The 13,769-nt window shown below is 34.2% G+C and overlaps 1 pseudogene; it reads left to right on the top strand.

Moving 5' to 3' along the window:
• The first annotated feature begins 704 nt into the window (after positions 1–704).
• Positions 705–13,359, top strand: LOC149212875 (arabinogalactan O-methyltransferase 1 pseudogene; annotated as a pseudogene).
• Positions 13,360–13,769: the final 410 nt, after the last annotated feature.

Here is a 13,769-nt window from a genome sequence, read left to right as displayed (position 1 = left end):
TGTGCCGAGTCCACCAACTACCTAATGCCTGACCTCGACTTTTCCAGTGTCCTCCTAGCCATGTTAGAGTGGTCATTTCTCCACATAGGTAGATGGCCAAGTGGTTTCGATACTGCAGGGTGACTAAGGGCCACCAACTAAAACACATGGATGGACGACGAAAACAACAAAACAGAAATTGAACTCCAAAACTACAACATCCACTATAACGCAGTTGCCAACCCAATGTTGGAAGGAACTAGAACTAATTCCAACTACCCACAGTCAGAATTCAACAGAAGGTTTAAATGCTTGACAATGGGGAAAGCTTCCTAAAGAAGCCACCGCCCCATCGATCTCCAAAAAGATCTTTGTCCTGTATAAATACATGTTTAATTAGCTAACGAAGCCAAGCTGTGGAGTTCTCAGTTCAGTGCTGTGTTTATGAGTTTGAGTCTCTTCTCTCTGTAATACGGTATCAAAGTGAGATTGAGGGTTAAGAGTGTAAGGTTCTTCTGTGAGGGTAAGCTGCAGAGAGGGCAGAAAACCTGCGTGAAAGGTGCCTGTGTGTAAGTAAAGGGTGTGCTACGCCTGTGTGTGAATAAAGGCTGTGTTGTGCCTGTGTGTGAGTAAAGGGTGTGCTGTTGAGAAATCAGGTGAGACTCTGCGTGTAAGAGCGAGTCAAGAAGCTGTGCAGAGGAGGGCTCGGTGGTTAGATTTGTGTTATGAGCTTGGGAGGTCCTGGTTGTACTGGTGGTGGCGTCGAGGATGCACCTTGGACTGCAATTGCAAGTGTCGTACTTACTGTTAGAAGTAGTACTCCATTTGTGTTTTTGTTTGCTTACTATAACACGCTTACTGCTAGAAAAAGAATGTCATCTATGTTTTTTGCTTATATGCTATAACCTAGTTCTTATATATACTGTACAGTTTAATCTGACGGGGAGGTTGGCTGAGCTTTTTGTGGTTTTGTGACACTTTAAGTCTGCTATGTGCCAAGTGGCCTTAAACTCTATCAAGCATTTATGCATACGTGGCATATAAATAAGGTAAGGATCATAACATGTGGCATCGTCTTATGCGGGATAGTGCATGCATGATTGCTTACATTTTTTGGGTTGAATCTCTGGTTAGATTCGACATTGAATTATAACTGGAACATTTAGCAGTAGACCCCAGGCTTGTTGTAGTAGAGCCAACAAGTATGAATGTTATTTTATTTTATTGGAGCATAAAGGGGTTCAAATGGGAAAATTGATTTTAAAAGATTTGCTTTATTTCAAGTGCTGAGACTAAATTTAGAAAGGGGGTGCTTATTTTTAATGAGAATATTATAATGGAGTAATAAGGTATTTAGTATTTGTTTAATGTGGTGAAAGTTTTCTGAGATTTAGTGAAATTTGGTGTATTTGGAATTAGATTTGGTGGCATTTTGGTGATTGGAGAAAGTTTTCATCATGGCAAATTTGTTGCCTGATACTTATTTGAATGAATCCACCAAACTTGATGGAGGAAATTATGTGAATTGGAAATTCAAGTTAATGACTATTTTAGAAGGTAATAATTTGTGGTCCATTATGAGTGGGGATGAGCCCAAACCCACTATTGCAGGTTCTATTCCAGATTGGGACAGAAGGGAGACGAAAGCAAAGGTGTTGTTGCGTATGTCCGTAAAGGACAACATTATTCCTCACATCAGAGATTGCGAGACATCAAAAGAAAAATGGGATACGTTGAAGGGTTTGTATGAAACAACAATTACAAACCAGATCTTGTTTTTGAAGACTAAGCTTTTATCTCTAAAAATGGAAGCAAATGAAAATATAAGCAATTTCATATCTCGTGTCAAAGATTTAAGTGATAAGTTAGGAGATATTGGGGAAAAGGTGTCTAGTACTGACTTAGTCACCATCACATTAAATAGCTTAGTGAAAGATTATGAGATTTTTGTTTCAAGTCTTGCAGCTAGAGAGAAACCCCCTACATTTGATGAATTGACAGGAATTCTTATACAAGAGGAGGAGAGGATGAAGAGCTTTAATTTGGGCTCTAGCAGTTCAGATTTGGCATTGGTGGCCAAGGGAAAATATCCATATAGAGGCAAGCCATGGCACAAGAACAAAGGAGGCAAGTTTCAAGTAAAAAAAAAAGGTATGACATAGTCTAAATTTCCAATCCATAAGAGAAATGATGATTGTTATTATTGTGGCAAACCTGGGCATCATTCTAAAGATTGTTATAAAAGGAAATATAATGAGTCTAGGCAAAGAAACAGAAGGCATAATGGAAATTTTGTGGACAAAGATACCTCAATCAGTGATGGATTTCAAAATCTTAAATTGTTTGTTTCTGCTGTTGCATTATCTATAGAAAATGATGATAAGAATGACTGGTTCATTGATTCTGGTGCATCACTCCATATGTCTTGTAATAAGGAGTGGTTTGATGAATATTATGAAAACATTGATGGAACATATGTTTGTTTAGGAGATAGCAGATCTCTTAAAGTTCAAGGTTATGGAGTAATAGGTGTGAATTTGCCTAATGGACAAGAGAAACAAATCCATAATGTGATGTATGTTCCTGATATCAAAAAGAATTTAATTTATGTTTCTACTATTACTGACCAAGATTTGAAGGTGGAATTTGTTAAATCAGAATGTGTAGTGAAATACATTCAAGATAAGTACAAGGTTATTGCCACAGGAACCAGAGTTGGAGGCTTATATAAGCTGGATGTGACTAGGAAAGGTCATCAAGCATTGGCATCTACAACAATATCAACAGTAAATTTATGGCATCAAAGGTATGGACATCTAAATCACAAAGATTTAATGCTACTCCAAAAGAACACAATGGTTGAAGGTCTTTCTGTCTTGAAGAATGATCATGTTGAATGTGAAGCATGTGTACTTGGAAAGCAACATATGGAGGAATTTCCTATACATAAAGAAAAAAGGCAAAGGGAAATACTTGAATTAATTCATACTGATGTATGTGGACCTATGCAAACTAGATCTATTGGTGGAACACGATATTTTATTATTTTTTTGGATGATAGATCTAGGTATACATGGGTTTATTTCATAAGAAAGAAGAGCGATGTTTTTGAGTATTTTAAAGAATTTAAGAGTATGGTAGAAAAACAAACTGGTAATTACATCAAAATTTTGAGATCAGGGGGGAGAATTCAAATCAAGAGAATTTAATCAATATTATAAAAGCAATGGGATTCTGCAACAATTTACAGTGCCACATACACCTCAACAAAATGGAGTTGCTGAGAGGAAAAACAGAACACTAGTTGAATGTGCACGTAGTATGCTTCAAGGTAAAAATATCTCTAATGTTTTTTGGGCTGAAGCCATTAATACTGTTGTTTATTTGAAAAATAGGAGTCCAACCAAAATTTTAGAGCTAAAAACACCTTTTGAAGCATTTTATGGGTACAAACCAAAAGTGGGTCATTTAAGAGTTTTTGGTTGCAATCCATTTGCTCATATTCAAAAGATGAAAGAAGAAAACTTGATGCAAAGTCAATTAAGTGCATATTTATTGGTTATTATGATAATCAAAAAGCATACAAGTTATTTGATCCCAGTACTCATAGACTGCTTGCAAGTAGGGATGTGGTGTTTCATGAGAATGCAAATCAAGGCGATAAAATAAATAATACTAGTGTATGGCATGAAATTGATGATTATGTCAAATTAGATACAAGTGTTGAACAAGGAAAGGAACAAGCACAGGAACAGGTACAAGTTCAAGAGCAAGTAGCATCAAGCAGTCATGACACTCCAAGGAGAGGAGAGGAGACTATGTAAAGCTGAAAGAAAGATGAAAGTAGTAAAACTCCAAGAAGGTCATCACGTCAAAGTCAGGTACCTGTAAGGTATAAAGATTATGCATTAATATCTCTTGTTATGAATGTTGTAGAACCTTCAAGCTATGATGAAGCTAAAGAATATGAAGAATGGATAAATGCAATGAATGAAGAATATAACTCTATAAGGAAGAATGACACATGAGAGTTAACAGAATTGCCTTAAAACAAAGTTCCCATAGGATGCAAATGGCTTTATAAATCTAAATTTAATGTTGATGGAAGTATTGATAAACATAAAGCTAGATTGGTTGCAAAAAGATATTCACAAAAGGAGGGAATTGATTATGAAGATACTTTTGCACCTGTAGCTAAGTTGAACACAATTAGAATCATGATTGCATTAGCTACAAAATATAATTGGAAAATGCATAAGTTAGATGTCAAATCTGCATTTTTGAATGGTGAGTTAAAAGAAGAAGTTTATTTGATTCAGCTTGAAGGGTTTGTAAAACAGGGACAAGAGGATCTGGTTTGCAAGTTAAAGAAAGCTTTATATGGCTTGAAACAAGCACCAAGATCATGGTATGAGAAAATTGATTCTTTCTTTTATGAGAAAGGTTTTATGAGAAGCAAAAATGATCCTAACTTGTACATCAAGGAAGATGAAGGCAAGAATGTTGCTTTAATATCTATATATGTTGATGATCTTATCATAACAAGAAATGCATGCAAGTTGATTGAAGAAATTAAAAATCAGTTGTCACATGTATTTGAGATAAAGGATCTTGGTGAATTGCATTATTGTTTAGGTCTTGAAGTTTGGAGGGAATATGGTGAGACACTAATCACACAAAGCAAATATATAAGGGAAATCCTTAAAATATTCAATATGAGTGAATGCAAGGCAACGTCTACTCCTTTAGAATAGAATGTAAAATTATGCAGTGATGATGGAACCAAAGAGGCGAATGGAACTATGTACCGTCAACTGGTGGGAAGTTTGAACTATCTCACCACTACCAGGCCAGGTATAGCATATTCTGTCAGCATACTTAGTCAGTTCATGGCTAAGCCTTGTGAAAGCCATTGGAAAGTAGCAAAGAAAGTCCTTCGATATCTGAAAGGAACACTTAAATTTGGTATTATGTATACTGATGAATTTGATGTCGAATTGGCAGGTTATTCTGATTCTGACTGGGCTAGAAATCTAGATGATAGGAAATCTACTACTGGATACGTGTTCAATATTGGCTCAGGACCAATATCATGGAGCAGTAAGAAACAACCAACTGTTTCATTGTCATCCACTAAAGCTGAGTATAAAGCATTATGCAGTGCTACCTGTGAAGCAATATGGCTTAGGAGGATACTTGAAGATGTTGGAGAAACATAACAATCACCTACAGTAATCATATGTGACAATCAAAGCACTATCAAATTGGCAAACAATCCTATATATCATGCAAGGACAAAACACATTGATACTCAACATCATTTTGTAAGAGAAAAATTGCAATCAAAAGAAATTGACTTATCATATTATAATACAAATGAAAATGTGGCTGACATATTCACCAAGCCTCTTGGAAAGGCTAAATTTGAAATATGTAGAAGTAAATTGTGCATTGTAGAAAATCCAATTTATGTTGTAAGCTTAGCTTATCAGTTAAGAGTATATTTGTTATATAGTTGGAATTAAGGGGGAGTGTTGGAAGGAATTAGAACTAATTCCAACTACCCGTAGTCAAAATTCAACAGAAGGTCATTGACAATGGGGAAAGCTTCCTAAAGAAGCCACCACCCCATCGATCTCCAGAAAGATCTCTGTCTTGTATAAATACATGTTTAATTAGCTAATGAAACCAAGTTGTGGAGTTCTCAATTCCTGTGTTTATGAGTTTGAGTCTCTTCTCTCTCTGATACCCAATCCCCAGGATCCCAAACTGTTCTCATGCTCACAAGGAGGGCGCACAAGTTATAAGCACACCAAAACCACAAACCACACTACACCAATTCCTCTCGCTCCGTTCGAACCACAACCAGAGTGCATGCATAGAGGAAATGTTTGTGCATACTCAGTTGCCTCACTCCCTCTGAACCACACTCTGATACCCACCATCCAAATGCAACCTGATAAACTTACAGTTTTTATAAATCATTAACGCACTCTCGATATTTTGGCTCCTCCCATGCCACATGGGGTGGTCAACGCATTTGCCATCACCACGCATCATGCCAGCCAACTGGAATCACCCAGAGCCAGCCTTCGTACCTCCTATTGGTTCATGTCACACGCACTTTTGAAATTATGAATTTATATTTAACTTATTTTATCTTAAAAATTATCTCATTATTTTTTAATCTCATGAAATATATATTTATTTTAATTTTATACCTATGTTTAAAAATAATGAAGATGTGAAATTATGAATTTATGTACATATATTTTATTTAAAAAAATAAGAAATATATATATATATATATATATATATAAAGTTTACTATCGGGGAAGGGCTGAATCTATTTTTTACATTTAGGCTTCGTTAGGATAAAATAACTTCAAAATTTTGTGTTTAGTAGTTTAGTTAAGTTAATAAAATCTAATTACGAAATAAGGTGGTTTTTTTAATAATTAAAAAATGGTATTTTTCGTTTAGGTTGTCTTCTTTTCCAAACTTCGGAAAATAATTTAAAATAAATAAATAATGGTTTCAATGTTAAAATAAATTAATCTTAAAATAAATATCCAAATATTTTTATTTCTCAATTTAATTGATTAAATTCGAAATTAAATAATATATAAAGTGTATAATGAAGATCTCTGGAAAATTCTCTTCCCTTTGGAATAATATGAGTGATTCCTCATGACATCTATGAATTAACATATACATATTATATAGTTTATGAAAAGAAAAGAAAGCATACGTTGTGCATATATAACAAGTGAAAGTGAGAATCTAATGAGCAGAAGCTGAGATTTCATGTGATAAGATGGTAATGGTGTATACACAATGATATGGTCCACAGTGTCTTGATGTACAATATACAAGACGCTTCGAAGCCGGACTTTTAGGCCCATCTGCATTAAGAACCGACTAATGAGACCTCCATGTGTAGGGATGCCCGCAGACCAAGATCAATGGGTGGAAATAAATTGTCTTTTTTATCACCCATAAACTGTGTGGGGTCTTATCAGAACCGACTTTCTGAGTTTTGCATCCGCATAACGTAGAATTAACGGATTAGTTACTTTTCCGATTTGTTATTTTCGAATGGCGAGTGAGTTCCTCTGCGATTGTCTGCGTCCGGTGACAAAAATGCGCATGCAACGTAGATGTTTCCCGTGTAATTTGGTGTGTAATTTGGCATGGGTTGTGGGAGTTCTCGTATTAATTGCGTTATCTTTAAGCGGATTGCAGAGTCTTAGAATATTTTAGAATTTGATGGATATATAAGTGTTTAATTTTTTGACTAGACTTATATCTCTGATATTCTTTAATATTCCAGAAATCTACAATCAACTTAAGCTCACCAATTAATTACAAGACGCTGACAAATTAGTTCACTGTCATATTCAAATCCAGGCAGTTGCTGGCATGAAACGATGCTATTTGTTTCATCATTTTTAGATTCAGACATTTTCTAGCATGAAATGACTATTAGTTCTAATGATTAGGTCATACAGAAGGAAGTTTACGGTATTATTTTATTCACTAAAAACTTTCATCATATTCAAATTTTTCTAGCATGAAATGACTATTAGTTCTAATGATTAGGTCATACAGAAGGAAGTTTACGGTATTATTTTATTCACTAAAAACTTTCATCATATTCAAATTCAGGTGGTTGTCATGAAACAACTACTTTTTGTCTTACCATATTCAAACTCATAATTTTTTATAAACTTATGCTTCATGCTTCAACATTTTTTTGGTGAATAAGAACTGATAAAATTGATTTTAAAAACTTCTTCTAAAGGATTAAAAGTATGAACTTATGTGGGGATTTAGACATCTAACTTTGTATTCTTATTTACTTTGCATTTTCATGATAATAATAAATAAGTTATTTTTAATTTATTTAAATTATTTTATTACGAATAATTATTAAATAAAAAAAATATTTATTTGATTAATAATTTTAATTATATATATATATATATATATATATATATATATATATATAATTTATTTAAATGATTTATATTTATATTTAAAAAGAGAATAATGACGATGCAAATAAAACACAAGAACTTAACCCATTTAATTATTACATTTCTGTGAAAGAGATCTGGGCTGGATCTTATTGAATATAACATAAATAGAAAATTTTTGAAGTAAAATTAAGTTTAATTTATTCATTTCATATATATATAAATAACGGGAATAACTGTCATATTTTATTTATGACGGGAATTAATTATTTAATTAATTAATTAATGATATATATATATATAAAATTATGTTATTAATATTATTATGATATCTTGATAGGTTATAAATTATAATAGATATCAAACTATTTATTCCATAAAAAATATATATATATATTAAGATTAAGAAAGTTATAAGAAATAATTAAATTATAATTTTATTTAAAATAATAATAATAATTATTTATGATAAAAGAATTTATGTATAAATTAAACATATATAGAATTTTATGAAACATATAACAAAATTGGTAGCTATAGAAATTCTTAATTAAATTTTGCTAAAATAATAAAATCCAATACTATAATTACACATACCAAAATAACCGCAAATCATTTTATATACTATTTTTTATATATCATTTTTATAATTAATTTAATTAAATAAATAAAAAATAAAATTATGTTTGGCCTTATATTTCTACCCAATCACTCAATAATTATTATAATTAAAACCCTCTATCAAAACATGCATTTCTATCCATATAATTATTTTCGTAACCTTCCAATAGCATTTCTAAAAGTGGCATGGAGCTATTTTATTTTCAAATATATGTTTGCTTAGTTAGCAACTTTCGTGAGTGCCAGTACATCCTTGATCAATATTGATAGAAAATATAATCCATGATTTGTTGAAAAATGGGCATCCTTTCCTTTTCTTCTCCTACCGTCAATGGTAGCATATCATTAGCATATCATTATGACGCCTAGCTTAACGTTTTGTTCAACCATGATAGCTGGATCACAAACATGGTAGATTGCTATAACCCATGCACCCTAAGTACAATACAAAATCCTGTAATTTTTTTGGTATTAAAATGAAGTGAGGATTGCTATAACCCCATGCATGGTAAGTACAATAGAAAATCCTGTATTTGTTTTTCGGAGGATAGATTGCCAATGATAACAACTGCTATTGCCTTGATCGTTCAACAACTTCTATAGATCGAACTCTTCCCTCAATCAACAATGTTAGCCTCTCCTTGGCCCATCATGGATCTGTGCTTCATGGCCTCATATCTTAAACTTCATCCTTAGATCTGTATATTCCTCTTTTTCGAGAGTTAATAGTCATTCTATTTTTAAACCTGCTTTGATACCCTGTTAAATTTTTACGTTTACTTTAATACCATGTTAAATTTTTAAACTTACTTTGACACCATATTAAAATCATAGGCATAAACACCAATACGTTTTTAGTTAACTATCACTCACTCTCGTAATTATTAAATAAATTATTTTACAATAAAAAATCAACTAATCAATATTTGACTAAGCTTTTAAAAATAACCAATTCAAATAACCATCCCAGACCAGGACTAATGTGGATTATCATCAGGACCAGATGAAGCTTAAGCCCCTTGTTGTCCATACATAATCCTTCGTCAAGGACTCTGTATCGTTTGTTAATGAGTTAAAGAATTTCAAGCTTGATGCAGATGACAAGCTTGTGAGCTTCGATGTGGTCTCCCTCTACACTAATATCCCTATCAACGAGCGAATCGAAGTCATCAAACGCATTAGAGATCTTGATACAACATATTTAGATGGTATTTTCTTACTTCTACTTTCTTTTCATTCAATGGGAAATTCTATGAGAAAACTTGCGGTGTCGCCATGGGTTCCCCCATCTCCCTTGTGGTAGCTAATCTATTCATGGAGTATTTTTGAATCAAAGGCCTTAGCTTCTCATGCCTTCTTCCTAAGAAGTAGAAAAGGTTTGCGGATGACACTTGTGTCCTTTGGTCCCATGGTAAAGAAGAGTAGGAACTTGTTTTCCTCCATCTTAACAATCAATCTAGTTCCATAAAGCTCACCATGGAATTTGAATGTAATGGTAGTCTTTCCTTCCTTGACATCCTCCTCTCAAGGAATGATGATGGCTTTTTTACTCATCAGGTACTTTGTAAGAAAACTCATACCGAACAATATCTTCATGCTAATTCTCATCATTTCCCAGCTCAAAAGCTTGGTGTTCTCAACACCTTAGTAACTAGAGCTTTAAGAGTTTCGGATGTCAATCATCTCAATGAAGAGAAAGCACATCTCCTAAGTGTTTTCTTTAATAATGGGTATAGTAGACACCAATGTACTAAGGCTTTTCTCAGAGATGAAAAAGGTCCTGGTGCTAAGAAAGATACCAATGATTGATTTTTTGGTGTTGATCTTCTTTTTATCCAAGGGACCACTGACAAGATTGCGAGGATCCTAAATAAGCTTAAAGTGGCTTCAACCTTTAGGCCTTTAAATACTATCTGAAGCTCCCTTAGATATATAAAATACCCAACGGACCCCAAGAATATGAAGGGTGTTTACATTCTCCCATGCTCTTGTGGGGCTTCCTAAATTGTTGAGACTCGTTGCTTGATTAATCAAAGGATTTGTGAGCATACCGCTGACATCAAGTATGGTAGGAACCACTCCTCTACTTTGGCAGAGCATGCAGATAAATCTAAACATCACATATGCATTGAGGAAGCCCAAGTCGTTGCTAGGTTTAGTCATTTCCATCATGGTGAATTGAGGGAGGCCCTAGAGATTGGAGAAAAACCCAATAATTTGAATAGAGATGATGTTTGAAATATTAGTAGAAGTTGGGTCCCTGTCATGTCCTCCTCCTAGTTTTTTAGGCTTCTTTATGGGATTTATTTTGTTTAGTTGTTTATCTATGTAAGTATTGATGTCCTTTTTATAGTATTTGTTGTTGATTTATTCTTCATTAGAGTTTAATTTATTGATCCTTTGTGTTTTCTATGTACTTTATCATCCTATTTGTTCTTAACTCCTTTTAGTATTTTTGTTATTTGTTTAATGGGTTTGAGCCCCATATTTTATTGTTGAACATGTTTTATTTATTGATTACTTTTATATATATATATCTATTTCTTTTGAATTGTGTATATTTTTGTTTGTTTTATTTATTTTTCCATTATTTTTTTTTATTTAGTTTATTGTATTTCGATTAATTATTTATTTTTTAAATGAATTTGTCTCGATTAGGGTTTTGACTCCTGTTTACAATTTTTGACTTCCCTCAAAGTTTAGAGTTTGAGTGTGTTTTCTTTATTTAATAAATTAATTTAAATATTATTTTTTAAAAACCACTTACTAATATTTTTAATGAATTAATAATCTGATATCGTTACTTAAATATTATTTCTCAAAAATTGTCGGTTTAATATAGCCATTACTTAATAATATTTGCTTTTAATATATTAATAAATTAATATCACAATCTAAATGTTATTGTACAAATATAACCGTTACTTGAAATTATGTCTCTACAATGCTCTTTATTCAAGCTTTTTCTATGGTCTATCTCTTCATCTAGTCATGATGTCTACAATGCTTTTTATTTAATCTTTTTCCATGGTCTATCTCTTCATCTAGTCATGATGATAAACCACACTTGTTGGTTAAAAACGTTTTGGCCAAAAATTTTCTCTTATGTAATATTACCAAAAAACCTTTTCTTAATTTCTAATTTGTTTATAATTAATTTTTGTTAATAAAAAAAATCATAATGTATAAAATTTAAATGCCTTATAATTTGAAGTGAAAATAAACAAAATTATATATTAATTACTTCTCCTATCAATCACAATTTAACATTGGCATCCTTAAAATTTAGCATTAACATCGATAATGTTTATGATTAAGCTTTCAATGTTCCTTTTTCCGTCACCATCATTTTGAAAATAAAGAGAGCAACCAAAACAGGGAAGTGCAAACCAATTTATACGTCTTCTGATGGAACTCAGACCTCCAACGTGCAACTTACATGCAGAAAATACTTGTTGACGTGAAATTTGGCATATGTACTCTCAAAATTGTAACATTTGTTGAAACAATATCTAACCCTCTTCAATCAAAGAAGTGAAACTTTGTTCTTCCAACAAATTCGAATTCATTTTTTGTTGCCATTTAGTGATTGACATCATTTAGCGGCTCAGTTGGGAGATGTTATTGTAGTTAGAAATAATTAATTACTACTTGTCTATGGTTGTAATTCTCCATTTCAGGAGTTTGTTCCTACATAATAGGAATTTAGTTTCTCCAAGTTTAGTGTGTGGTTGAGAGAATCTCTCAACCACACTACTGTACGTCTAAGATAGAATTCCTATCTTGAGACTATTGCTTGTATAAATATGTGTGTAAATTTCCTCATTAATAAGAGAATATATTGTTGTGTGCTATTTTATCTTGGTATCAGAGCTTCAGAGCCCGTAAGGGCCTCTGGCCCTTCCTGGGCATAGAGAAATAAATTACTGAGTGTTTATAGCTTTATTAAATTTTTTGTTTGTCCATCAGAAAGCAGTTCTAGTGCTGCGTAGGACTGAGCCTGGAGCGTTGTTGGTAAAATCTCTAGAAGACTGCACCTCTTCTTCTTCAGCGCGTTCATCCGATGGGGTTGAGAATGACCAGCAATGGTTTTCGGGCGATGTTGCCGCCAGAGCGCTAGTGCACTACGCGACGAGCAGGATCCTCCCTCAGCAGAACAGAGGTGTAATCGATCTGACCCTCAAAGTTCTTTCTGTGAGAAGCCCCTGCAATTTCCTGGTTTTTGGCCTCGGCCACGACAGTGCAATGTGGAATGCCTTGAATGCCCACGGGAACACCATTTTTCTGGAGGAGGACTCCAATTGGATACGGGAAATCGTGAAAATCCAACCAGGAATTGAAGCTTATCACGTCCAATACCAAACGAGGATGTCCATGGCTGACGCTCTGCTGTGCAACTACAGAAAAAATCGATCCTCCTGTGGCCCCACCCGGCCGTTGAGGTCCTCCAAATGCGAGCTCGCTCTCACAAACTTGCCTGCGCTCATCTACGAGACGGAGTGGGATGTCATCATGATTGACGCCCTCCGTGGTTTCTTCAGCGCCGCACCGGGCAGAATGTCTCGCCATTTTCACTGCAGCCGTGATGGCCAGGAACAGGAAGGAGGAAGGATCCACAGATATTTTCCTTCATGATGTTGACAAGAGAGTGGAGCAAATGTATGTCGGGGAGTTCCTCTGCAGCAACAATCTGGTGGGATCTTCTAGGAGGCTTTGGAATTTCAGGGTTCCCCCATCATCCTGTGGTGGCAGTAGCACTGACGGTTTCTTCTGTCCGTGACCTAGCCACCTGCAATCGTGCAAGAGGTTTCCCATGAAATAATATCAAAGAGACGAACTAAGAAATCCCTAATCATGTTAGTAGGACTGGTTGCGAAAGGTGCTCACTGATCAACTTGCCTTTGTGGCAAAATCGCCTCTCTCGCTTGAGGTGTCTTTGTGGCCGCGTATATATGAGAGCTTTATGCTCAATTAAGCAGGTGGACTGTAGAACACCTGGCTCGGATTTCTGAGTAGAAGGGGATTGGCGCACTTTTCGCACTGGCAGTAGCGCCAAGAAGCGCAACTTGCACGTCTGTTAGGCCATTAATTGCGCTACCGCGCCAAATACCAGACTAGAGCGAAATTTTACGGAAAAATCGTGAAAGAGTTTCCACTTTATTATGGGCGCGGATTTTTCACTCGGGATCG

The sequence above is a fragment of the Pinus tabuliformis genome, chromosome 1_1 (assembly GCF_031772625.1).
Source record: "Pinus tabuliformis cultivar Carrire ecotype Pingquan chromosome 1_1, CPIR1, whole genome shotgun sequence".
NCBI lineage: Eukaryota > Viridiplantae > Streptophyta > Pinopsida > Pinales > Pinaceae > Pinus > Pinus tabuliformis.
Note: the sequence above shows the minus strand (reverse complement) of the source record. Positions and strands in the feature narration are given on the sequence as shown.